General features: G+C 53.2%; 1 protein-coding gene across 6 annotated transcripts in view; it reads left to right on the plus strand.

Moving 5' to 3' along the window:
* The first annotated feature begins 13,799 nt into the window (after positions 1–13,799).
* Positions 13,800–27,375, plus strand: part of EPN2 (epsin 2) — a 52,611-nt gene continuing 39,035 nt past the window's right edge. For 3 of the 6 annotated variants that reach the window (XM_055576354.1, XM_055576357.1, XM_055576356.1), the window contains exon 1: positions 13,801–13,971. The gene's annotated coding sequence lies outside the window, so the exon portion shown is untranslated. Of the gene's footprint in view, positions 13,972–27,375 lie in introns of all 6 variants that reach the window. The other 3 variants (XM_055576358.1, XM_055576360.1, XM_055576359.1) reach the window with 3 other exon arrangements.

Raw genomic sequence — 27,375 nt, forward strand, 5'->3', positions numbered from 1 at the left:
TCGCTATAATTATCCACTCACAGAGTCTCTCACAGCAGAGGGAAGCAACCTGAACATCACAACTGACATTTATTGAGCCCTTACTGGGCACCTGCTTAAGATGCGTTTCCTCACCAGCACCCCTCTGAGGCGTTGCAGATGGGGAAACAGAGGCTCAGAGAAGCTCAGTGCCTCACACCTTTCCACTGCTCTTCCCTCTGTCTTGAGCACCCTCGCCCGTCCTCATCATCACCACTTCCCAGTCTGGGGCCCCAGTACACTGTCCCCATTTCAGGCTTGATCAGGCCCCTCGGGCTCTGTGGCATTCATTAGGCACCTACTGTATGCACAGCGCTGTTCCAGTGAAGGAGACAGACCCCCTGCACCACAGGGCTACCTTCTCATGGGGCAGATGGGTCAGAGCATGGTGAGTCAGATGTGGGACTTGGCAGGTGATGAGACGTGTCGTGGAGCGGTGGTCAGGAAGGAAGAGCATTACCTTAAGTAGAATGGTGAAGGGAGGCTTTCCCGAGGAGATGACAGGAGCAGAAACCTGAAGGAGGTGAGGGAGTCACCGGAAGACCTGGGGGAAGAGCATTTCGGGGAGAGGGAACAGCAGATGCAAATGTTCTGAGGTGAGAGTGTGCTGGGGGTAGAGGAGCGACAAGGCCAGTGTGGGGGGAGCTAGGGGAGGGGTGGGGTGAGGCCAGGAGGTGACAGTGGGGCAATAAGAGCAAGTTCACTGAGAAGCTAACAAGGCTTAAGCTGCAGTGCCCTTATCTGCCCAGATGTCCAGAGCACTGGGAGGGGCCTTGCAATAAGTTCATATGCAGGTGCCTCTCCTGGAACTCTGTGTGGTTCATGGCAAACCGTTAAAAAGTCAATTTAAACATCTTTTTCAAGAAACACTGGTAGGAAATGTAGTGCATTTCCTTTCACAATACTTAGTTAATGTCCTGTATTTAATTCATTTTATCCTCTCAGGAAACATTCCCATGAAAGTGGCATATACCTACGTGCAGCTCAAGGAGTTTCCACAGTTGATTGTCCTTGCTTCTCGTCTGTGTCCTGAAGCATCAGCTTTGCTCCTCCTGGGCTCTGCCCTACTCCAGGGCCCAGCTCAGCATCAGCACCAGGAGGGATCTCTGCACACGCTGAGATGGGGCAGTGAGTGGGTTTTGTAGAAGGCAAGGCCTCCGTGCTCTGATCGCCTCTATTCTACAGAAGGGGAGCCAGAGCAGCCAGGTGACTTGACTGGAGTCACACAGCAGAGAGTGCTCGTTAGGGCTTTAGTCCACAGTGGCCTAGCTTACATGGAGAATAGGCGGCAGGACAGGGCCATGGCAAGGTCTGTGGCCCCAGGCCCCTCTGATGCTCTTTCCAGGCTTCCCACCTCGTTTGATGGTCTGGTCCCGGGATTCCGCACCCCCACAAACCCCGCCCAGAACCTGGGGCTGGGCTGCGTCCCGGACGGGCGGAGGGCGCTGCGATCTGACAGTCGCCACCAGATGGCGCTGCCGGACTGAACCTGTGGGAAAAGAGCAGACGAGCAGCCTGGCTCCTGGGCCTCTGGGTCCCTAAGTTCCTCAACTGACCTGGCTCCACGCTGTGGATAGAAAGACCCTGAGCCTCGCCTGCTCTGAGCACAGGGACAAATGTGGCTCCAGACATCTCCTCCCAGGCGGAGTGACCTGGAGGGCCCAGGGAGGGGGTCCCCTTCAGCCTGGGGACTGCTCAGCAGATGTGGGCAGTCGGCCTGTGTCTGGACGTGGTGCCCAGCTGCCTGGGTGCTGGCACCAGAGGGGCCACTGTGGACTAAAGCCCTAACTGGAGCACTCTCTGCTGTGTGACTCCAGTCAAGTCACCTGGCTGCTCTGGCTCCCCTTCTGTAGAATAGAGACGATCAGAGCATCTCCTTTAGAAGATTGCTGTGAGGATTGAAAGTGGCGTGAAAGTGTTCACGGCTCAGTTGTGTCTGACTCTTTGCGACCCCATGGACTATATCCCACCAGGCTCCTCTGTCCGTGGGATTCTCCAGGCAAGAATACTGGAATGGGAAGCCATTCCCTTCTCCAGGGAATCTTCCCAACCCAGGGATTGAACCAGAGTCTCCTGCTTTGGTAAGTAGATTCTTTACTGTCTGAGCCACGAGGAAAGATAAAACAATATGCATGAAGCACTTGACTGCTGTTTTTCCAGGGACTCCCCTTGCGTGCCTCTATCCCTTCTGGTTCTGAAAACTCACCTCACCTTCAGCAGGGTGTGCACTAAGCCTGGTCTCCCAGACTCAGAGACATCATAAACCAACACTTCTGAATTCTCCCAGTGGTCCTCTGGGGTTGGTATTGCTTATTAGACCCCCTCTGTGAAGGAAAAAACAGAGGCTCAAAGAAGAGGAGGAGGGAGGGACTTGCTAGAGCAAGTCAGACAGAAAAATGACTGAAGAGGGAGTCTGTGTGCAGGTACGAAGTGATCTTCCTCTGTTTGTTTTTTTACTTTTGGCCTCGTGGCATGCAGTTTCCCAAGCCAGAGATCCAACCCATGCCCCTCTGCAGTGGAAGCGTGGGTTCATAACCACTGGGCCACCAGGGAAGTCCCAGGAAGTGATCTCTAAGTGATATTGTTAGATATTGTAAATGGGGGGAAAAAAACAAGTATAGGGCAATGTATAGTACATGTTCACATTTGAGCTAAAAAGGGTCCATCTCTTTTTCTATCCAAGGATAGAAAATATAGGTAGAATTGCCTATATGTGCATAAAAAAATCAAACAAGGTATTATTTACCCCTAAGGAGAAGAACTGGGTGCCTGGGGTCTGTGGTATAAAGAAGACTTTCGCTGCACACTTATGAAATACCTAAAAGGGTGTTTTTGTGTTATTTCTCTGAAATAAGGTCAGGAGAGGAAAATAAATACATTAATTCAGGGGTGCAAATTCCAGAACCAACAAGAACCAGGAAAGAAATATGAATACATTGAGACATTAAGGAGTGGTGGAGGGACTTCCCTGGAGGTCCTGCAGCTAAGACTCTGTGCTTCTGATGTGGGAGGCACAGGTTCGATCCCTGGTCAGAGAACTAGATCCTGCATGCCGCAATGAAAGACACTGCATACCGCAAGTAGGAGCCAACACAATCAAATAAACTAATTAATTAAAATCAAAATTTAATCAGACTTCCCTGGTGGCTCAATAATAAAGAATCTGCCTGCCAATGCAGGAGACGTGGGTTCAATCCCTGGTCCAGGAAGATCCATAATAAAATAAAATAAAATAAAATTTAAAAAAAAATAAAATAAAATAAAATCAAAATTTATAAAAAGAAGGGAAGTGGTGGGGACTGAGGCAAACAGTCTGTGTCCTACCTGACAGGATGGCCCTGCTCCACGGCCTGGGGGTGGCCAGGCTGGAGGGAGGGGATCCATCAGCTGGCTGACCTATCTATCTGCCATCACCAACCCACCCTCCCCTGTGGCCTTCCACTTAAGAGGCTGGAAAAGAGAAATGACTGGCTTTCCTAGTCTCCCTTGCAGTTAGTTAGGAGCAGTCATGTGACACAGTTCTGGTCAATTAGATCTAAGGAATCTGTAGGGTTGGGGGGTGGGAGGTAGGGGTAAGTTCTGGGAAATCATTTCTCTGTATGGTAAGAGACAGATTATTTCAGTTCATCCTAAGCTTAACCATTTCTCTTCCTTCCTGTCCTAAATGTAAATGCAGGTGCAATGCCAGGTACACTTGCAGCCATACTGAAAACAAGAGGGAAAAGTCAATCAATTGCAGAGATATGAACCCTGACATCAGTGGACTGGTAGGTAAAGCAATGCCAACCATAGCTGATCTCCAAGCTCACTGGGATGGAGGAAAATGCACTCCTATTTGCCTGAGCCACTCTGATCCGTTTTCTATTTTTTTGTAGCCCAACACATTCTTAACTGTATAGAAAATGTGTATTTGATAGAACTCAGAAGGTATGGGAAAGGAGAGGCTGGGCAGGAGTCTGGAGGGTAAAGGTCCAGGAGAGAGACTTTCCGTTCGGAGGTGGGGGAGGTCTGAGAGTGTTTCTTTTATAATAACCAGCATTTATTGTGCACATGCTGTGTACTTCAACAGCAATTTACCAGATCAACTTACTTCTCACCACAGTCCTCTGAGCTGGGCCTGGGTTTATCCCCACCATCCAGAGGTAACTGGCGTCAGAGAAGCAAAGCAGATTGTTCGGAGGCCCTACAGCTACAGGCCGGACAGCAGGACCTGAGCTCAGGCAGAAGCTGTCAAGCCCAGGGTGGACTCTGACTCCTCTGTCTGCCCCTCTTGGGGCCTCGGTCTCCATGTGAAAAGGGGTGTGGGTCCTGGTGGGGGCTGGGACGTGCGCTGCTGACCCAGAAGGCAGAGGTCAGCCTGGTGACCATCTCCCCTTCCACCTCCATGTCCATGTCCCTCACCTCTGGTGGTATGGGGAGGCTAGTGGGTGATGCAGCCCTGATGGGGAGATGCCTGGAGGGCACAGTCTGGCCCTGGAGACATTTCGATTCTCTGGCCCTCTGGGCCTGTTTCCTTCTCCTAATTGAAGGGACTGATCAATCAGCACCCCGAGGCTACTGGAAGGAAGGCTTGCAGTAACCTAAGCCCTGCGGGTGTGGAGTGAGGGTGTGGACCTCCAGGGCCATCCCCTCGTCCCCTCCCAGGGCCCCAGGTCCGCCCCAGGCATTTCCGGGTGGTCTCAGGAAATACCAGACCCACCCCCCACCCCCCCCACCGCAAGCTGCCTGCAGTCCTTTTGCCGCCACCGCCCTCCCCTCCCCCTCCCTGTCCCTCCCCCACCTCCTTCCGGTCACAGGTCATGCTCACATCTCCACCCTGGTCAGTGCTGGACTTCAGCCCCCCAGCCTTCTACAAGGTCTCTCCCTCCAGCTTTCACTTAGAGAAGGGGGATTGGGAGCAGGCTAGGGTCCTGGTAACTGGACCCAGGCAAGGTGATCTGTGATTGTGAAATAGCTTGAGGGAATTCTGAAAACCTAGAAGAGGAATCAGGGAAGCAATCAGGGAAGACTGCTTGGAGAAGGTAACATTTAAGTCTGGTCCAGAAGACCAAGGAATTGACCAAGGACAAGTGTTTCCAGACAGGAATTCATTTATTCAACAAGCATTTATTGAGCACCTACTGGTGCCAGTCCCCCCATAGACCCTGAGCTCTGGCAGGAGGCAAGATAAGTTTGTGCCCTCTTGGGTTTCGCAGTGAGGTAATCAGAGGAGTAAACACCAGCTCACAAGCTGGGCTCAGAGCTATCGAGGAAGAGTAGGCGGGGGCAGGTGAAAGGGGCCCCATGCTAGTCTGATGGGGGCAGCCAGTGAGGGCTTCCCTCCCCTGGGAGGGCACTGCCTGACTGCTGAAGCAGAAACAGCCATTACTTAGGCAGCAAGGGAGGGTGGAAGGGAATCCAAGGGAGGGAACAGCAAGTGCCAAGTCTGAAAGTCAAGAGGATGCAGGACGGCTTGGCTGCTGGACAGTGGGCTGGGTCAGGAGGCCACAGAGGCTCAGGGCAGAGAGGTGACCTGCCTGAGGTCACAAGCGCTGGAAGGCAGGGATGTGGGCTCAACCACAGGAGTCTCTGCGGCATTTTGAAAGGGGCCTGCAGCTGCACAGCCCCCGGGGCAGGTATTGGTGGAGGGACAGCTAGCTGCCGGGAGGAGACGCTGCCCTAAGAGAGGCAGCAGCGGAAGTCGCCGTGGGTCGGTGGAGGCTGTGGTGGCCGTGATGTGGTTTCTTCGGGGCCCCTGTGGTAACAGCCCGGGCACTTTGCCTGCCTCCTGTGGCTTCAGCACCCACAGAGGGCCCTCACTGGGGCACGCCTGCTTCCTGGAGCTTGGACCAGGGCCGGGAACCCAGACAGGACCCTTCTCAGTCCCGGGACACCTCCCAGTCTTTTATCTCCTGGGACATATTTAGTGGGAGATATTTAGTGGGGCTTCCTTTACAGAAGAGGAAACTTGGGTTCAGAGAGGGCTGGTGGCTGGTCTGGGACCACATAGCCAGAGGGCGGGGTCAGGTGCCCACAGCTCTGGGCTCCCTCTCTTTCCCCACGCTCCTAAAGGTGACTCCTGCAGTCACGTCCAAACCAACAACTGCCATTGGAATCTTTGTTCAAGGTGGGCACTTGTGACCTTGGGCAGGTCACCTACCTGCCCTGAGCCTCTGTGGCCTCCTGACCCAGCCCACTGTCCAGCAGCCAAGCCATCCTGCATCCTCTTGACTTTCAGCCTTTGCACTTGCTATTCCCTCCACTGGATTCCTTTCCACCCTCCCTCGCAGGGAAGCAGGAAATCCTTGTTCAATGCGGACCTTCAGTCATGATTGCACTCCCGGCCTGAGCCCAGGCTGAGTAAATGGGACAGGCTTGACAGTCTCTGACTATGGGGGAGTGGGTAAGGGCACAGACTGGGCTCCTAGCTCCAGGCTGCCACCTCCTAGCTGGGTCACTTCACCTGCCTGTGCCTCAGTTTCCTCATTGGTGAAATGGGATCATGAGAGTGCCTTCTTGTTGGTGTGAAAGTTTGGTGTGAAGGTCCAGTGGGATGATAGGGGAGGGCTCAGGAGAGGGGCTGCACGGTGGGGTCTGTGTGGCTGTGACCTTGTGGTGGCCTGGCCCTGAGGAGGTGGACTCCGGACCTGCTCCAACCTTGCGCTCACCCCACCAGGTTCTTCACACCTCGCTTCACAGGGTTCGGAGGTTGCCCACTCTCGCAGCTGGTGGGGTGGTCAGGACTGGAACCCCGGGCGACAGCCCTGTCAGACAGGGTGGCTATAACTCAAGTCTGCAGGAAGCAGGGAGGTGCATAGGGTAAGCGGGTGGTGGCAGGGGTGCACTGTCTGTCTTTGGAGAGAGCCCACACGGGGCATCTGGACCTCCGGACATGTGGCAAGGGGCATTCCTGGCAAAGGGAACTTTGAACAGTGAGCGGTTGTGCTGTCGGGGGGGACTGGGGGAAGGGGCAGGGGCAGGGTCTTCTGGCCATGGGAGGCGCTGTGGATGATTCTAAGTGTGGTGCCAAGTCCTTGGAGAGGCTGAGAGGGGTGACATGTCCTTCTGTGTTCTCCCCAGCAATTCTGCCAGTGAGGGGGCCAGGCCCCGAGTGCAGCGAGGAAGCAGAGGCTCTGAGGGTCCCCGTGTGTGCCTGTGGTCTGGTCCCCAGCACAGAGCAGCAGCCGGACCGGGCTCCCTAACTTGCTCTTTGTGTGGGGTGCCAGGTGTGGCTACAAGCACCCCCACCAACCACAGCTGGGGTCCCTGGGCTTTGGGAGGGCTTTCCCCCAGTGATGGCCTGTCCCCTATTGTTCCTCAACACGCACATTCAAACACTGTGCCCTGGGAGAACCCTGCAGGGAAGGAGACGCAGGTAAGGGAGGCCAGGCCCGGCCCCACTCAAGGAGTTGCAGGACCACAGGGTGGCAGAACCCACATCACTGTCCAGGGGGAGGTGCCAGGATGCCCGTGGCATCAACGGAGGCCCCCAGGGCAAGATGCCCACTGGATCCTAAAAACCTATGAGCACTCAGGCCAGGCTGACTTCTAGAAGGATCCTCCGGGGTGGAGAGGTGCTCAAGGCAGAGGGAACAGCACATGCAGGCGATCAGAGGCAAGCACATACAAGCCATCTGGGAGATCCCGGGGAACAGGTGGGGCGCAGGGCAGGATCCGGGAGCGGCGCCAACAGAGGAACCTGGCGGGAATGAAGCAGGGAGGCCCGAGAGGACCCGGGCTGGCTGGCAGTCTGGGTGTGTGGGAGGCTTGTATCCAGCCACTCAGATGAAGATGGTGAAGATGGAATTTTATTCTTATCTTTCTGCTCAGTATCTCTTAGATAAGCACAGTTACAAAAATTAATAACAATGTTTGCTTTATGTCCTCAACTTATATTTTCTTATAAGAAATTAAAGAAAGAAGTGGAAGGAAGACAAAAAGGAGGGGGAGGGAGGAAAGAAGGGGAGAGAAAAATGAGAGAAAGAAGCAGAAGAAAGATTGGGTTTTTTTTTTTTTTGCCTTTTTCTGGTCTAAATGGCCAAAACTGTTGCACTGTCTCACCCCTTGAGGTCATTGGCCTCCTGCCCTCTCTTGAGACCTCTGTGTCTTGGCTTTGTAACTGCTGTGTCTGGGTCAGCCTCCCCCAGCCTGGCGCCACAGCACAAACCTGCTTCACAAGGAGGGGCTCAGAAAAGGAGCAGGTGCGTGGGAGGAGAGGGCGGAGGGAGAACCAGTCTGGAGGTGAGGTCTGAGGTCTCCGGAGAGACTGGTAGATCCCGACTGTCTGTTCCAGCAGCCCCGGTCGGAGGCCTCTTCCAGAGCCAAGGCCAGTCTTCTTGCTCTTCTTCCCACAGCACTGGATCCTGAGAGTGCGAGGGCCCGCTGTGCACGTGGCCCTGGAATGCACGCTTCCTGCCCACGGTCTCCCACGCGAAGCAGGTGTTATTGACCTATCTTGTCCGCTTAGTCTTTCATGTGTTTTATGACCTTGGCAGTTTTGAAAAGTACTGGTGAGGTATTTGCAGAATGTGTGCATGCTTTTTTTTTTTTAAAGATTTATTTATTTATTCGGCTATGCTGGGTCTTTTTTACTGCACTCGGGCTTTCTCTAGTTGCAGCCAAGTGGGTTTCTCATTGTGGTGGCTTCTCTTGTTGCAGAGCACAGGCTTTAGGCGCTCTGGCTTCAGTAACTGAAGCTCAAGGGCTCAGTAGTTGTGGCTCACGGACTTAGTTGTTCCAAGGCGTGTGGAAACCTCCCGGACCAGGGATCGAACCTGTGTCCCCTGCATTGGCAGGTGGATTCTTGACCACTGGACCACCAGGGAAGCCCCTGCACTTTTTTTTTTTCTTTTTTTAATTTTATTTTATTTTTAAACTTTACATAATTGTATTAGTTTTGCCAAATATCAAAATGAATCCGCCACAGGTATACATGTGTTCCCCATCCTGAACCCTCCTGCCTACTCCCTCCCCAGCCCCTGCACTTTTTTAAGGATTACTGTTATTTTTATTATTTTGGCCGAGTTGTGCAGCATATGGGATCTTAGCTCCCCTACCAGGGAAGGAACCACGTCCCATGCAGTGGAAGTGTGGAGTCTTAAGTACTGGACTGCTGGGGAAGTCCCTTAAGCATTATTGTTAAAGATATTTGCTACTGCTACTGCTGCTAAGTCACTTCAGTCGTGTCTCACTCTGTGCGACCCCATAGACGGCAGCCCACCAGGCTCCCCCGTCCCTGGGATTCTCCAGGCAAGAACACTGGAGTGGGTTGCCATTCCCTTCTCCAATGCATGAAAGTGAAAAGTGAAAGTGAAGTCGCTCAGTCCTGTCCGACTCTAGCAACCCCATGGACTACAGCCCACCAGGCTCCTCCATCCATGGGATATTCCAGGCAAGAGTACTGGAGTGGGGTGCCATTGCCTTCTCTGGTTAAAGATGTTTACCCCCCCCCCCAAAAAAATAAAGGCTTTCCCTGGTGGTCCAGTGGTTGAGAATCCACCTGCCAAGGCAGGGGACAAGGGTTTAATCCTTGGTCTGGGACGATCCCACATGCCACGGTACAGCTAAGCCCGTGCACCACAGCTGTTGAGCCCAGGCACCCTAGAGCCCTCAGTTCAGCTCAGTTCAGTCTCTCAGTCGTGTCTGACTCTATGTGACCCCATGGACTGCAGCATGCCAGGCTTCCCTGTCCATCAGCAACTCATGTCTATCGAGTCGGTGATGCCATCCAACCATCTCATCCTCTGTCGTCCCCTAGAGCCCCTACTCTCCAACAAGAGAAGCCACCTCAGTGAGAAGCCTGAGCACCATGATAAAGAACCAGCACAGCCAAAACTAAATACATAAATAAATAACATTAAAAAAATAATAAAAATAGCCTATCTTGTTTGGAATGTTCACCGCTATAGGGGAAAAAACCTGAGGAATAATGGCCAATAAAGACTAGAAATGTTGGGTCACAGATTGAAAATTATATATTAAGCTGATGCTGTTGTTTATTGTTACACTTCATGCCCTAGGGAGGAAATCTGAGGAAGATCATAAAAACTTGTTTCTCAGGCATGATGAGAGCTGTGGAAGAAAGGTGTTATACAAATCTCTACTGAATTACCAGGTTATTGATTAATGTAGAAAATACTGCAAATATTGCTCCTTCCCTAAAAATGAGAAGGAAGCTTCCTTCTGAGCCCTCATGCCCTTTCTCTTATGATTTCTTGTGATTTCAGTGTTTTGGTTTCTGTCTGTGTTCAGGACTCCTCTGCCCTTTCAGACTTCCAGCCCCTGGAGGGACCAGGGTAGCTTTATCTCTGTGCCCTAATAAGAACCACCGCCCATCTAGGGCTTCTAAATTTCTAAAGCTTTTCCTTCTCTGCTTTCTCATTCTGAATTGAAATGCAATCCCTCAAGGTGGGAGGAATTGCTACCTCCACTTCACAGATGGGGAACCTGAGGGCTGGCCAGCATAGGCTCTGCTTGCTGGACAAATGGATTTGGATCTGGAGTTCAGACCTTGGATGAAGCTCCCTGAGACCTCCTGCGTCTTACCAGGAGAAGATGCATGCCATCTTCAAGGCACGCCCTCTCTTCCCTGCCTGCAGTGCCTCCCCCTTGAAGCCCTCCCTCCCTAACCCCAGAGACATTCCCATCTGTCCAGCCATTTCTTCCTGCTTCTGACCCTCATCACCCTGACTGGCCCCCATCACTCTGCCTCTTTAGGCATTTGAGACTCACCTCCAAACTGTAAGTTGTGTCTGACTCTTTGCAACCCCATAAACTGTAGCCCGCATGGCTCCTCTGTCCGTGAGATTCTGCAGGCAAGAATACTGGAGTGGGTAGCCATTCTTTTCCAGGGGATCTTCCTGATCCAGGAATAGAACCCATGTCTCCTGCATTGCCAGGTGAGTTCTTAATCACTGAGCCACAGGGAAGCCCCAGGAAGGCAGATGAGCATGACTGTTCCAGCCTGTGCCTTGGGTCAGCTTGGGCCTTGGGCAGAGTATCTGACTTATCCTGCACCTTCCTCTGTAAGATAGCTTACATGCTGTGGACCCAGGAGAACCTGGCTTTGAATCCCAGCATGGCCGTGCGCTGCCTCTCTTTCCTCATTTTTATTTATTTATTTTTTTTTTTATTTTTTTTTTTTTTATTTTTTTTTTTTATCTTTCCTCATTTTTAAAATGGGAATGGCACTGCTAACCTCAAGGGCTCCTCATGGGGATGAACCGAGAGAGTTCAGAGTGCCAGAGTGCACTGGGATTCAAAAGGCGTGAGGAAAGAGAAGTGAGTTTGAGGAACGCAGGAATGTCCCCTCTGACTTTGCACAGGGGAGATGGTCTTCCAGCCTTAGGAGGCCCTCCCTACTCTGCAGCCTGGCTTGATCCCCTGAATTGCCCTCCAGCTCACTTCCTGGGATGTGGTTGGCTTATCATCTCTTTATCTGCATCCAGCTCTCTTTCCTAAATCTCTGTGGCAGTGCAGATTTGCAAGCTGGGTGTAGAAGGGACTGGGTTCTGCAGGCAAATGTTGGCCTGGGTGATCCAGCCCGGCATCTCTCCAAACCTCACTTTTTCCCTGTAAAATGCGAACAACATGAAGGCTCACCTTGAGGTGTCGTGGTGAGGTTTGGGGCCAGCGCCATGCCTGGTGGGGGCACATGGTTGTTTAAATTCATCAACTAAAGTTAAATAAGGACTTAAAACTGCAGCTCCTCGGTTGCACTGGCCACGTTTCAAGCACTTACGTGTGGACAGGACAGCTAGACTGCAGTCCATCCTCCCAAGGAGTCTTAGTGGCAGCATTGGTCTGTAGAATCTGTGGACAGCACTCCAGCCTGTGCTGGGCACCTGCTGCGTGTGGGCACAAGCTCATCTGTAGCTGCAGATTCTTTGGGGGGTGGAGGGCCATGATTTCAGCGAGAGTGCTGCCCTCCTGCAGGCCCAGGAAGGCCCAGCAGAGAGCCGGGGCTCACCAGGAGGGTGCTCCAGGATGGGGGTGGACCGGGTTTAAAATCGGGAGCTCAGGTTCCTGCCTCTGGGGGCAGGCACATAGGGCTTCATTCACTTTCTGGTAGAGAAGGCATGTGGAGTCTGAAGGCAGGTTGGACAAGTGGTTTCTGGCCTCTAGGACTGCCACTGTCGGACTTTTCAAAAGAATGATGGCTGCATGGTTTTGCAGAGGTGTTAGTGTCTCTCTCTGCTTCTCCCTTCCCCCTCATCACTCCTTCCAGTCTTCCCTCTCCTTCCTTCTCTCCCTCTTGTCTTGTGGCCAGAGAAGGGTAGTCTAGATTCCAGCTAGTGAGAACAGAGGGCTGTCATCCCCCATATCCTCTCACACAGGCGGAAGGAATATGGGGCTCGGGGAAGGACAGTGGTTTGCCTTCCATGCCTTTGCCAGTGAGGGCACAATGGGACTTCTGGACACAGCCCCCCTGAAACCAAAGCTTGGCATACTGTTGAGGTCACCCGGGCCTCCTTGGATCACAGGCTGTGGGAGGGTGCTCTCTGCCAACCCAGGAAGCCCTGATGCATCCCCAGACCCTGCTGTGAGGGGTCTCTGTTGACCCCACTGTGACTGGAGCAAGGTGGGCTTGGGCTCCTCTCCAGGGTCCGGCCCTCCTCCAGCATGGTTCTTAGTACATAGTAGATGTCTCGTGGGCCCTGGTTGAACCAAAGGGAGGAGGTGTTTCCTATGTGAGAGTGCGAGGCCCTGTGAAGGGGCAAGCCTGCACCAGGGGGTCTATAAGCCCCTCACAAGAGGAGGGTGAACCCAGTGCCCCACCTTCTTAGGGTCATAATGTCATTAGCAGTCTAGCAAAGCATCTGTACCATCCTCAGAATAATTTTCAGGTGTGTTTTACTGAAGTAGAATGCATACATTAAAGTGACACATCTGTAGCATACATCAGTGAATTTTCACCAAGAGTAACACTCGTACCCCAGCACCCAGCGCCCCTGCACAACCACCCACCCCCACCATCCTGTTCCACCTCCCGGACTTGGTAATGTTTACAAGCGCACACTGCGAGGGAAAGCGTGTTTGAGCTTTGGCTGGGGGCTCTGGGAGTGTGTGTGTGAAGGAGGAGAGGGTGTGTGGACCTGTGGGACATGCCTGAGATATGGGGGGATTTGTGGGGTCTGAGTGAAGGTTGCCGGAGAAGGCAATGGCACCCCACTCCAGTGCTCTTGCCTGGAAAATCCCACGGACTGAGGAGCCTGATGGGCTGCAGTCCATGGGGTCGCTAAGAGTCGGACACCGACTGAGCGACTTCACTTTCACGTTTCACTTTCATGCATTGGAGAAGGCAATGGCAACCCACTCCAGTGTTCTTGCCTGGAGAATCCCAGGGACGGGGGAGCCTGGTGGGCTGCCGTCTATGGGGTTGCCCAGAGTCGGACACGACTGAAGCGACTTAGCAGTAGCAGCAGCAGCAGTGAAGGTTGCCCTGTGCGTGGGTTCAGGGTGAATTTGCCACTGTTTGTGCAGTGGTGTGGGGTCGTTGGCACGCGTGCGTAGGTTTTGGGTGTTGTTTAGAGTATTGGGGCGTGGGCTGTGGGGTGTGGTGGGAAGTCTGGGTAGTCTGCGTGGGGTCGTGGGTATCCGAGGGAGGTCGCGGGGTCAGAGAAAGTGAAGCCTGGGTTGGCTGGGACCCTGGCCCGCGGGCGCGGGGCGGGGCCAGACGGTAGGGGGCGGGGCCGTGCGGGACTTGGGCCGTGCGGAAGGGCGGGCCCTCGGGGCACGGGGCGGGGCCAGACGGCAGGGGGCGGAGCCTTTCGGGACCTGGGCCGGGCAGAGGGGAGGGGCCGGCGGGCGCGCGCACGCAGCCGGCGCGCCCCCTCCCGGCCGCCATGTTGGCTGGTGTGTGGGTGTCAAACCGAGCTGGAAGCGGCTGTGACTCTTCGGGCTCCAGTCGCTCCCGCCTCCTCAGCTCTACTGGCGGCCGCAGCCGCGCACCCGGGTCGGCCCGGAGGAGCGCAGGTGAGCCGGGGCCTCGGGGCTCGGGGGCCGGAGCGGACCGAGGGCGCGGACCCTGCCCCTCCCCAGAGCGCCCCCAGACCGCAGCTCCCCCCACCACCTCCCGGAGTATACACCCCTCAGTCCCAGCCGGGTCTCCACCTCAGGCGGGATCCCCTCTTACCCAACAGGCCCCGCCCCACGGGCTGGAGCACGGCCCCTCCCCGTCTGGGTCCTCATTCCTCTGCAGGGACCCCCCCCCCCCACCGCCTTCCCCTCAGGGAGCTCTTCCTTTGGTATCCTCGGAGCCCCGGGCTTCCCGCGCCCTCCGCAGCTCCGGGAGCCCGTCCAGGCCTCGCCGTCCACCTTTCCGCTGGATCCACCCTGCCCCTCCTCCCCGGGCCGGGCGCCCCCGCCCTCGTCCAGGTGCCGGCCGCCCCCCTCTGGGCTGCCGCGGGCCCCCTCCCCTCCGCAGGGACCGGGCTCGCCCTCCCTACCCCACGGCACAGCGGGGACGGGGGCGGCGGAGCCAGGCTCCAGCTGCCTTTTGTTCCGCGTGGGATGGAGAGACCCCGCCCCGCGGTCCTGCCGGGCTGGTCGAGGTGGGTGAAGGGATGCGTGGAGCCGCCTCTTCCAGAGGACCCTTCGTCTCTCTCCCCGTGGGGCGGCTCCCGGGAGCCTAGCGCCTTGGGAGAGGCCAGCCCTTCCGAGAGGAGTCCGTGCCAACAGGTTTTTGTTTGCAACCTGGAGTTGGCCCGGTGGCTTTGCCGGGGGGAGAGGGGAGGACAGCTCGCTCTCCCCAGAAATCCCGGCAGGGGCCTGTGGAAACCCATTCCTCCGCCCCTGGGCTCCGTCTGGGGCCCTTCGCCCTTTAGCTGCCCTGGGGACGCGTCGGAGCCTGTGCTGGAAGGAGGATGGGTTTATCCACCTTGAGGGTTCAGATGGGGAAACTGAGGCCCAGGGAGAGGCACTGGGTCATGCGGTGATGCAGCGTCGGTGCCGGAACTAGAAGCTTGGGCTCGGGGGCCTCTCTGGGATATTTTAGAATTTTTTTTTAGAGAGATGTTCAGGGTTATCCCTCTTCTCTTTTTAACATTTACTAAGAACTTGAACAGAAAAAGGTGAGAAGTAGTTGTTCCTTTCCACCTCCAGGAGGAGCTTAAAATGATTGAAAAAGGTGAATTTTAATTTTTAATTGTCTTTGTCCTCTTCCAATTATGTAAGATAATGAAGATTTGGCAGAAAACTTGTGCATCTTGTAGCTCTATCTACGGATGTTAGGTGCTAACAGATCGTATGCTGAATCCTGCTCAGCAGGGATTGAATTTGCACTGATAATTAAGTTTTCATCTGTATTTAAATTAACATCCAAAGGGCCTACAGGTTGTTCCTGAGTGGTGCTCATTCCAGCAATTGTGTTTGCTGGACAGGTGATTGTGTCAGAGTCTGCGAAGATCTCATTTCTTATTTATCTGCATTAAAAAAAAAATCTGTACTGTATTTTTACATTTTTAAAGCTTTTTTGCTTCTTTAGTTTTAATATTGCGTCAGTCATCCTTATCAGTCTTGCTAAGTTTTTCTTTTGGAAGCACTGGATGAGTTGCATGCGTGCTCAGTTGCTCACTTGTTTCCAGCCCTTTGTGACCCCATGGACCCCTTTGCTCCTCTGTCCATGGGGTTTTCCAAGCAAGAATACTGGACTGGGTTGCCATGTCCTTCTCCAGGGGATTTTCCCGACCCAGTGATTGAACCTGGGTCTCCTGCATTGGCAGGCAGATTCTTTAACACTGAGCCACCAGGGAAGCCCACTGGATGAGTTGTTGTTCAGTTGCTAAGTCGTGTCCTACGTTTTTCGACCCCATGGACTACAGCAGGCCAGGCTGTACTCCACTGCCCTGGATGAGTTACTGGCTGTTGAAGAGTTTGGTAAAGTGCTGATTAGAGTGAGGCACGATCCAGGACTGCATCCCACCAGCCCCCTGGCCAGGAGCGTGTTTGGGTTGTGCTGTGGGGTGTACTGATCTCGGTTTACACAGGCTTCTTGCCTCCCTGTGCCTGGCGAATGGGGTGCTCTGGGGAGACCTCTCTTCCAGCAGGGTGTGTGACTCCAAGCATGTGCCTGAGGTGTGAAGAAATGTAAGACTCGCATGATGAAACCTAGCATGGTGTGTACAGTCTTGAAAACTGCCCCATCCTCTATGGAAATCCTCTCTAGAAACGCAGGTGACTCTGTGTAACTGTCTTCCATGACAAGACATGGGTTTCCTGAGTGTTTGGATTCTGATAAGAGCCCTGCAAAAGTAGTTGAGAATTGCTTGTGTCGCTGATTTATTTTATTTTTTTAATATTTATTTGGCTACACCAGGTGTTAGTTATGGCATGCGGGATCTAGTTCCCTGACCAGGGATCGAACCCAGGCTCCCTGCATTGGGAGTGTGGAGTCTTAGCAACTGGACCACTAGGGAAGTCTCTGATTTATTTCAGTGGCTTGACTTTTCCCGAACCTAAGGAGTGGGCATTTATAATAATAATAATTGTTTCAATTTTATTAGGAAGAGTAGCAGCATTCACTTCTTTGTGGCCTGAAGTGCTGAAGGATTTTCACGCATAGGGCTGCTGTTTTCACTTTCTAGGGAAGCGCCTTTTAAGTTTTCAAAGCTCTCTGGCAGCTGTTCTCCCCCTTCCCCAGAACCTTCCTGGTGAATTGGTGGGTGTGGAGGACTGTGGCTGTTGTTTCATGGCTGAGGATCTATTGACTCTGAGCCTTGGAGAAATCAAAGGGCTTGGATTTGGGAGATTGAGGTTGGGGAGGATGTGAGGAATTACCTAGTCCTACCCTGCTTTTGTCTGCTGGGCTCTCAGTTCAAGCGTTCTACTTAAACAGGTCTTCGGGATTTCCCTGGTGCTCTTGTGGTTGAGAACCCGCTTTGCAAGGCAGAGGATGTGGGTTTGATCCCTGGTGGGTGAACTAAGGTCCCACGTGCTGCAGAGCAACTAAGCCCATGAGCCACAACTGAGACCCGATGCAGCCAAATAATATATTTAAAAAAAGAACAAAGATTTTCGTTCAGTGTAGCATGAAATGTGAATAAGGAGTCCTGGGCGGTGGGCAGCAGGGAACAAGCTTATCTATCCCCACTGCAGGATCCACGGTTCTGTCTTGCTCTTGCCAGAACTGCTGCTGTTGGTCCAGTAGTCCTGTGCCAGTCAAGTGGGTGTTATCCCCCTTCTACAGATGAGGAAACTGAGGCCCAAGAGCGTAAGTCTTGTGCTCAAGGTCATGCAGCCAGTAGGTGATGGGGCTGAATTTAGACAGGTGTGTTGACTCCCCAGATGTTCTGATGCCTTAATATCATCTGAGAAACTGAGTCCTGGGGTGAAGAGACTTGTTCCAAACTCAGTTGTGAGTTGGTGGAGGACCGAATACCACGGGGTGACCTGATTATCAGGATTGCTGAGGTGGGAGAGAGTACATTTGGCTTTGCCAGATGCATTGTGAAATGTCTGTTTGTCTCCATCTGTTGAGTTTTTGAAAATTGACAAGCTTTCTGATAAGTTCCTCAATGGAATTTTCTTTGGTCTTAATTAAGTTTGTTCAAGGTGTCTAAAAATAGACGCTTGAAAAGCAAACACAGTGAAGTAAGTGTCCATGCGGCTGAGAGGGTGTGTGGAGTAGCCTCTGTCCACAGGCTTGTTTGACCGCACCTACCTTTCAGATTCTTGATGGCTTGAAATGCAAAGTTGTTCCAGCAGACTCTTGTTGAACACAATTCCCCTCTGTCTTCACATCCACATACAACACAGGGGTTGCCACCCATCGCAAGTGGAAAAACAGGCCCAGAGAGATTAAGTAACTTTTGAGGAGCTGACCCAGCCAAGAGTCAAACCCAGGCCTGTGTGGTTCCCAAAGCTGGGTGCTTCCTACTCCACCAGCCCCTGCAGAACACCCCACATGATAAGCGCTCATTTCTGTTATAGGACACACTTGTAACCTGAAAGCCACCACGTTTATTTAGAGGGCTGGGAATTGTGAGCAAGGAGATGTGTGTCTTTTTCCTGACTTTAGTGTCTGTGAAGAAATTGAGGTTTGAATGGACCGTTTGAACTGATAGAGGCTGAATTTCAGCTTCGGATTTAGAGAATGGCCTGGCTCTTTTGAGCAGATCCTCAGCACTGTGACAATACCCTGCGTGCATGGGATTCCTTCTGGTGATTCAGCCCGGCGCACCCAGGTGCTGGGGCTGCGTTGTGCCTTCCTGTGGGCCCTGATCTGGGTGGAGCGTGCCAGCCCTCTGGAGACAGAGCAGGCAGCCGTGTCCCTTACCTGGTTGAAATGGTGGTTGGAACTGTGCACAGAGGCTGTCAGGGAAGGGACCCCGTCCGCTTCCTGGCACATGGATCGTGAATGGAGCCAGGAGAATCAGGCTCGGCTTGAGTGGTGACTGCCCATTCAGGCTCAAGCATGATATGGGTTTAAAAGCATCTATAATTCATCACTTCTGAGTGCAGGCTTCATCCTTCCTGTCACTCCCCCTTCTTAAGGAAGAGTAAGCTTCACAGAACAGGGCTCCGTAGCTGAGGACACCAAATGGCACAGGCAGTTTGGCTACAGAGGCCATGCAACAGCTTTGGAATCAGGTGTGGGTACAGATTGGCCTCCTGGCTGGATGGATTTGGGCACTTTAATCACTGAGCTTTGCTTTCCTTGTCTCTGAAGAGGCCAGTAATAACCACTGCAGATAGAGGAGTGGTCTTCCTCAGCCACTCGTGCATATTAGCATCGCTCAGAGGGCGGGGCGGGTCCTGCCTCCAGAGTTTCTGACCCAGTAGATTTGGAGTGAGGCCTGAAAATGGGCTTTTTCAGCCAGTTACTAGGTGTTCTCTGATGCTGCCGGTTCTGGGGCCAGATTGGAAATGCAGGCCCACAGGACAGACAGGAAGGCCAGTGAGGAGTCTGCCCTGGCTGGCTGTGCCGGAGAGTCACCAGCAGCAGGTCCTTGCTGCCTCCCAAGTGCTCTGAGTGAGATGGTGGCATGACGCTTGGGAAGGGAATTTGGTTTCTCAAAGTGATGTTTTCATTTGTTCTTATGTGATTGTAATTTGACCTGTGGTCACAGCACGATGACTCTGTGGGTTAGTCAGGATGTTGTCCTTAAACGAAGGGAACGTAAACGTCAGTGCTGTTTGAAGAGGCAGTTTAAGTCCAGAATCCTGTTTAAAAAGCTGGTTCTTCATTCCCACACGTCAAGCAAGATGTTCGCTGTCAAGGCTCTTGAGAAATGCAGCTGAGAAAGGGCAGGGGGCGTGGCATTGGACAGGAGCAAACTCCCACCGGGCTGTTGGGGGTGGCCTCTGGTGTTAATGGAAGTTGCTCCTCCCTCCAGCAGTTCAGAGTGATTTCATAGTCTTTGGTGTTTACAGTTGGGAAGGAAAATTTTTTTGTCTCCAGTAGTAATGATCAGCTTGTCCGTCAAAACCAGACACGTGGGTGTGTGTGAGCCCTGCCGATCTTTGAGTGTCTCGTTTGTGCCTGGCCCCATGCGACTCCTTCAGGAGTCCCTCCACAGGGCGCAGGGATCCTCCAAGACCCGTCACTACTTCTCCTTTCGCCTGTGCAGAAACTAAGTCTCAGAGGGGCTCAGCAGCTGACCTCAGGCCACACAGCCAGTCATTGCCCAGCTGAAGACTGCCGCCACCGTGTCAGATTGAAAACCACAGTGTCTCCGTGGCCTTGCCCTGCAGCCGTCGCAGGTGTGCCCACTGCCTCAGCGTGCCTCACAGCAGCCCGGGGGCAGGCGCTTGACAGGGGAGCAGAGCTGGGGCTCGGAGGGGTTGGGCTTGCTCACGGGCACCCACCCGCTGCTGGCAGGACCTGAGTCCTCCCCTCCCTGCCAAGAGGTGCAGAAGTCAATTCTGAGACCCAGAGCTGCCTGGGTGTGTAGAGCAGGAACCTGGGGGGAGCCTGGCTGGAGCGGTGGGAGGAAGTCTGTGTGGCTGGTAATTGGTTTTGTGTTCATAAAGCTGTGCTAAAGTAATCGCCCAAATTGCTCTTGGAGAGAAGGGGCTTTTTTTTTTTGACTCTGTGATCCTGAAACTGCACATTCGTTCTGTAAACATAGCACATGGGAGTTGAGGACTTAAAAATGGTCTGGTAATGCATACTGAAAAACTTGGTAGTTTTAAAATGTTGCATATAAATAAAAATATGATGCTTCACCTTCCTCAGTAGGCAGTTCACATATGCCTTCTAGCACACAGGTCATTTTTCTGGTCCTACCTCCCATGGGTAAGGAGGCTGGGGTGTGATCACTTTCCCAAGGTTTGAAAACTGCCTGCAGCTCCCAAGCCAAGGGGTGATAAACAGCTATGTGTCAGTACCTGCCCTGTGCTCTTGGGAGGCCCTGGAGGTTTGGACTCCAGTTGGTTGTTTTGTAAACTCTCTAAGACTCTGGGGTGAATACATCCTGAGAGCTAAAGGTTGCTAGCTAGAGTCGGTCCCCTTCTCTGTGTCTGCCTCCCCCAGGGTCGTGGCAATCAAGGAATGATGATGGGCTGAAAAGTTCACATTTTTACTTGAAAGTATGTCCTCCCTCAGTGCCTGTTTGATACCCAGAGCTGTCATGGGGGGTATACTGGGAAATGAATGATCAGAGAAATAGCTTTTAGGCCACTTTCTGAGAGGCAGTCGGTTGAGGCAGAAATATGGGTGTCAAGTCAGGGTGGTTCCATGACCATAGGGCCAATATCTGAGGGCAGCCTGCCGGAGTGCCGCACAGGGTCTCTGAGGTCAGAGCTGGGTGTTTGTGAGAAGCCATGGCTCCCGCCACCACTAAAGAAAACTGTTAGTGAGGCAGAAGCTGGTTTGTTGAGTTGTGATTTTGATTCTCGGTCAGGAAATGAAGAGTGGAGAAAAATCTGGAAGAGTCAGGGAGAGGACAGGATCACAGCTGGACCTGGCTGGACAGGGAGCCAGAAGGCAGAAGGGGGGCGGGTGCCTGGCAGGGGTGTGGCGGAGGCTATGGAAGCAGCCCTGCCGGGCAGATGCCTCCTGAGAGCAGGGAGCACTGGGTGGCCACTGGCTCCAGTGGGGCTGCGGCCTTGGGGTGCCAGTATTGGGGGCGCCCTCTGGCAGGGCCTGCAGTGTGGCTTAGTTCCTGTGGGTGAGGGCCTGGCCAGGCTGCCTTCACCGGACTGGATGGGTCCCAGTTCCAGAGCCAGCCCCAGGGTGTGTGTCAGGATGAAGAGGCCAGAGTCCTGCTCTGTGGAGGGGGCTCCTTGGGGCCTTCTTGCTGCCTAGGAAGGTGGCTGTCAATGCCCTTGGAGCCCGCAGTTTGTATTGTTGGCTGCACCTGCAGGTCACGTGGCCTGAAAGCTTTTCAGAATGCCTGTGATGGGGCTGCACCCCAGACCGTGGTGAGGGAGCCAGTCATGTTTTCAGAAGTGCTCTAGAGCACTCTGATGGTGTGTGTGGGCTGCGAAGCTGAACTGTGTGCTCAGGGAGCTCCCGGGAGTGTCGGATTGGGGTGGGGGGTGTCGTCAAGGCTGGAGCCAGTGGGAGCCGGAAGCCTTTGCAGTCACGAGGTGTGGGGTGCTGGGACCCTGAGCTCCTGTCAGCTGCTGTGGATGGTCTGGGAGGGAGAGAGGGGAGGGGGCAGGTTAGGGGAGTTGTGCCAGAGGAGGACGGTTGGGTGACCACCTGGCTGCAGAGGTTTGCCTTTCAGTCACCCGGGGAAAGCGGGCTGGGTTAGCAGAGTCAGCAAGGTGAGAGCAGGAGAAGAGACTCTAGTGCAGCAGAAGAGACTCCGGCCCAGCTGTTTGGTGACCTCCTTCAGCCTGGCTCTCAGCCACGTCAGTGCAACTGACACCGCCGGGCCAGCCTGGAAGCCAGGTTCCTTCCTGCATCCCTAACTGTGATGACCACAGCAGACACTGCTTATAAAATGTAGAACTACACTTCTGAAAAGTAATTATAGTAGCCTGGGGAATCCCAGGGACGGGGGAGCCGGTGGGCTGCCATCTATGGGGTCGCACAGAGTTGGACACGACTGAAGCGACTTAGCAGCAGCAGCAGCAGCTGTAATTTAGAACTCCTTATTTAGGTAGATGCACTTTATTGATTAAAGGTCAGAAATAAGGTTTTACCTGGTGTATTTAACACATACCACAATATCATCATTTATGGTATTTCCAGAAAAAAGTAGTTTCAGTCCAGTTTATTCAGTTTTTAATGTTTACTGAACACACATGTGTTACACACTGTAGGTTAGGAATACATACCTGATAAGATGTAAGTTCCTAGGAGGGAAAGATTAGGAGGTTGTGGTTAATATATACACACCACTATATATAAAATAGGGCTTCCCAGGTGGCACAGTGGTAAAGAATATGCCATCAATGCAGGAGATGCAAGAGATGTGGGTTTAATCCTTGGGTCCGGAAGATCCCCTGGAGTAGGAGATGGCAACCTGCTCTAGTATTCTCGCTTGGAATATTCCATGGACAGAGGAACCTGGCAGGCTACAGTACAGTCCGTGGTGTTGCAAAGAATTAGACACAACTGATCATGCACACACACACAAATATATATATATATATGCACATACATAAAATAGATAGCCAGCAAGGACCTACTGTACAGAACAGGGAACAATACTCAGTATTTTGTAGTAACCTATAAGGGAGAATAATCTTCAAAAGTATACACACACACTACTGAGTCACTGTGCTGTGTATCTGAAATTAACACTGTGTTGTGAATCAGTGTTGTAAATATTCTAGTTTAAAAACAAAGGATGTAAATTCCTGTCTTTAAGCAGCTGATGATCTGCAGAGAGCGGCTCCTGACGTGGGACAGGTAGTGTCAACTCCAAGAGAGAGACGTTAGAAAGTGTGGGCAGATGCTGAGAACGAACTTGGGTGTCAGAGAGGAGATGGTACGTAAGCAGAATCTTGAAGGAAAAGTGGGAGTTCTGGGGGGCAGAGGACCCCAAGCAGCAGGAACAGGCCACGAGGAGCCATGGGTGAGATGTCAGGCTCCCTGAGCTGGGAGGGTGTGGAGGAGGCAGGCTGGGGCATGCGCGGAGGCCCCCATCAGCCTGGAGTCCACCCTGGTTCTCATATGGCTTTGGTGGCAGGGGGCACCCGGTGCTCCTCCTGACCTCTGATCTGAGCAGCTCTGGTCCCTCCAAGCGTGGGGAGCTGGAAACCTGTGAGAAGAGGTCCTCTGCTGTTTGAGACAGACTGAAGTGATGTCACTGCTGTGGTGTGTGGACATACCCCGGGGTGACTGGGAGCGGGTGCTGGAGGCTTCCCTGGGAACCTGGAATGCCCACACTCGTTTCTTTTGTCACAGAAGATGGGGCTGGAGGGGGCTCTCGGCTGCCCCTCCTCTCTGGGAAGCTGGTTCCTTGGGTCCGGGCCAGGCGGGGTAGTGCTTCTGCCTAGTGAGCAGGTCCCTAGGGAGAGGACTCCTGACAGCCAAGTGGCTGTGTTCTCTAGAACCCCTGGAGCCCTGTGTGACGACATTGTCGGGGCAAGGGGTCAAGCCCTTAGCTCAGGGCATGTGTGAGCAGCTGCCGTGTGCCAGACTTGGAGCTGGGCAACCCCCACGTGCACCAGGCTGAAGTGGTCCGTGGGCCCCATCCAGCCCGCCGGTACTTTTCGTTTGGGTTGTTGGTGCCTCGTTTTCAAGATTGAACTTGGTTGCTGTATTGGTTTCCTATGGCTGCTGTAACAAATTACCACCCACGCATGGCTTAAAGCAACAGGGTTCTGCAAGTCTAGTCCATGTGGCTCTTTGGGTGTAGGCAGGGCTGGCTCTTCTGGAGGCTCTGGGGAGCTCTGTCCCCTGCCTTCTCCAGTGCCTTGCCTTGAGGTCCCTCCTCTTCAGAGCCAGCAGCTATAGTCCCGTCCCTCTCCCACTGTGCCCTCTGATATGGCTTGCCTGCCCCCACTTGTACTTTAAGGTCCTTTGTGGTTACATGGAGCCCCCTGGATAATCCAGGGTCCTCTTCCCTATTTTAAGGTCATCTGATTAGAGACCTTAATCGCATCTGCTGCTGTAATTCCCCTTTGCCATCCATCCAGGATTAGGATGAGGGCATCTTTGGGAGGCCATTATTCGGTCTACCCCAGATGCCAACATGAAAATCAGGAGATCTTACATAGCAATCCAGACTTGTGGCTTCATTGACAAATCAGAACACTTGGCAGCCAGGGCCTGCCCCGTTGCCTGGCAACCCTGGGTCAGCGCCAGGGTCGGCGCCATCTCTGGGTGAGGTTGCGTGCTCCAGCTCCTCACAGCCCCCACCCCTCCCGTGGTGTCCACTCACCTCCCTTTGTGGCCTGGGCCCTACTCTGGGGACTCACGGCCTTCCACGGAGTCCTGTGGTGGCAGGTGCCTGCTCAGGATGGTGGAGCTTCCTGCCTCCGTCTTCTGTGTCCCTATGAGACCCCCCTCCCCCACCTCCAGACCTCTGTCCTCTCCATGCCTCCCTGCTGACCCAGGCTCCATGCTCCAGAGCCTCTCTGGTGCTCTTCTTGGTGGTGGTGGTTTTTTTTTTTTTTTTTTTTTTTTAAACCATAACTCCTCGTCTCCTGTCCCTTCTTTCCATCCTGGTACCTTCCATCTTACATCTTGCATTGGCGTCTGTGAGAAGCAAGTCTTTCTAGTGCACCGTTAGAGCAGTGCCCATTGAGTCAGGACCACACAGCAGCGTTTCATTGAACACCTGCTGTGTGCTACGTGCTCCCCTAGACTCTGGGAATGCGACAGGGGTAGGTGGAGGGAGATACCTGCCTTGCCTCCCCTGCACACCTAGTTCTGGAAGAGGGAGCAGGGACAGGTGAGCTGGCAGTTAGTTGCAGCATCAGCTCCTCCTGCCTCTCGGGAGGGAGGCTCTGGCAGCGTCCTGTTCCTGGACCCTGGCCCAGAGGTGAGCTCCGTCTGGTGTGCTGGGGCTCTGGAAGAGGCACTTGGGTGACTGATCCCTGTATTTGCAGACATTGCTGGGACTCCAGCTGATGGCTGAATTTGGGACAGGCATTTTGGAGGGCCCTTAGCAGTGTGAGAGACCAGGCCAGACACCTCTGTGCGCTGCTGCCCGGTGGCCTGGCTTGGGACTCTGGTTATTTTCGAGGAGCCCTTTGTATGGCTGCTTGTGGCCAGGTCTGCCTCCAGGTGACCCTGTGCTCTGGGGCTCAGGTGGAGGACACCTGGTTGAGCCCCTGGAATTTGACAGCTTAGAGGCATCTAGTTCTTTTATCTACACAGAATACTATCCAGCAGGTCAGAGATCTTTGGAAACTTGCTTGAAAACAGAGTAAGACTTATCATTATGGAGGGTTTCCAGCTTATAAAAATAGAATAGTTCAGCTTGACTGTTTTAATCTAGGCTCTTCTCCCTCCCCCGCCAGATTATTTCAAACCAAATCCGAGACTTGACTTTGTTGATAAGTGCTTCAATGTGTATTGCTCACAGATGTGGACTCTAAAGAAACTTATTTTTAAATAAGGACTGACCAGCGGTCCTAATTCTGAAGTTCGTACTCTCTGGGTTCAAAGCTGGGTTTTTTCAGTGGTAGCATAACAGTCATCTTTATACAAAATCTTGATGTGGGTTAAATTTTATTAGCACTTCTATTAAGGCAAAACAATGCGAGTTCAGCTGTCTTAATTATTACTATTTTTTTTTATAAAATGACATAAAATTTACCATGGACCTGAGTTTGAGCAAACTCTGGGAGATAGTGAAGGACAGGGAAGCCTGGCATGCTGCAGTCCATGGAATCACAAAGAGCTGGACACAACTGAACAACTGCTGCTGCTGCTGCTAAGTCACTTCAGTCGTGTCCGACTCTGTGCGACCCCATAGACAGCAGCCTACTAGGCTCCCCCGTCCCTGGGATTCTCCAGGCAAGAACACTGGAGTGGGTTGCCATTTCCTTCTTCAGTGCATGAAAGTGAAAAGTGAAAGTGAAGTCGCTCAGTCGTCCGACTCTCAGCGATCCCATGGACTGCAGCCTACCAGGCTCCTCCGTCCATGGGATTCTCCAGGCAAGAGTACTGGAGTGGGGTGCCATTGCCTTCTCCGAACTGAACAACAGCAGCAACCATTTTAAAGTGTAAGTACTCAGCGGCATTAATCACATTCACGGTGTTGTACAGTCTCACCTCTGTCTGGTTCCCAAGCTGGTCTCATCACACCCTGAGGAGACCTGCACCCATCAGCAGCCGCTGCTCCCCTCCCCACCCCGGCATCCATGGATTTGCCTGTGCTGGGCAGTTGACATGAATGGAACCATGTGGCCCGTGGCCTTCTGTGACTGGTTTCTTCCCGATGGCATCCTGTCTTCCAGAGTCACCCCCATGGTCGAGTGTCAGTGCTTCATGCCTTTTATGGCTGAATGATATTCCGTCATGTGGACAGACCACAATTTGTTCATCTGTTGATGGACACTTGGTTTGTTTCCACTTTGGCAGCTGTGAGTAGTTGCCGCTTTAACTTGTCAATGCTTAATTTGAAATGTGGTGATATGGTGTGTGGATCAAAAAGAAAATGTCACCTGTGAGGGAGCAGGAAGGTGCCTTACCCTTGGCTCCATTGGTTTTCACACACACATTTAAAGATGCTCGCTGCTGAGTGGGACACACGTACTGCAGAAGCGCACTGTGCAGAGCATCCCCCTTGGGGCACCCAGGCCCACATGGCTGCTGTCTGCCTCTGGGGGCCATGAGGCCCGCCCAGCAGGCTGCTGACCAAGGACAGGCCCTGCCCTTCCCAACCTGAACAGCCACAGCCATGGGTCTGGGGGTGGATGGTGGCGAGGGGATGATCTCTCATGTTCTCTTGGAGCCATCAGTACACGGGTGGATGCCTTTCCTTGCTTTCCCCAGTGAGACGGTCAGAGTCAGTTCCCTTGTGGCTTCATGACTGCATGCTGAGTTCAGGATGGCTGGTTAGATACACGGCTGTCAGCTGGACCATGAAATGATTCGGGAGCATGGCGTAGATGTGGGCGTTGATTTCTGGTAGGAGTTTATTTCCAGTGAAGAGTCAGTGGCAGCCCAACTGCTGACTATAGGTCAGGGGCTGCCATGGGGATGCAGAGCGGCCCTTGTCCACTTCATAGGGGTCTGGTCCTGGTGTTGGGAGCACGTTTCATCTATGTCACGCTGTGTGTCCCCTTATGAGGGCATGAGGGTGGGGTTCATCTCAGGCCCCAGGACAAGGAGAAGCTTCTTCTGTGACTCTGTTCTGTTTTGTCTGTAGACAGTGTGAGTCATCTTTGCTTTGGCCACCAGGAAGCTCAGCTCAGAGCCAGTCTCTTGTCCTAACTCTAGTGTGGTCTGCACTTGGGTTCTAACCTTGCTTTCTGGCCCTGCTTTTTTTTCCTCCCCCTTCCGTTTCCCTGTTGCCTGGGTTTCTT

This window comes from Bubalus kerabau, chromosome 4 (assembly GCF_029407905.1).
Source record: "Bubalus kerabau isolate K-KA32 ecotype Philippines breed swamp buffalo chromosome 4, PCC_UOA_SB_1v2, whole genome shotgun sequence".
Taxonomy (NCBI): Eukaryota; Metazoa; Chordata; class Mammalia; order Artiodactyla; family Bovidae; genus Bubalus; species Bubalus kerabau.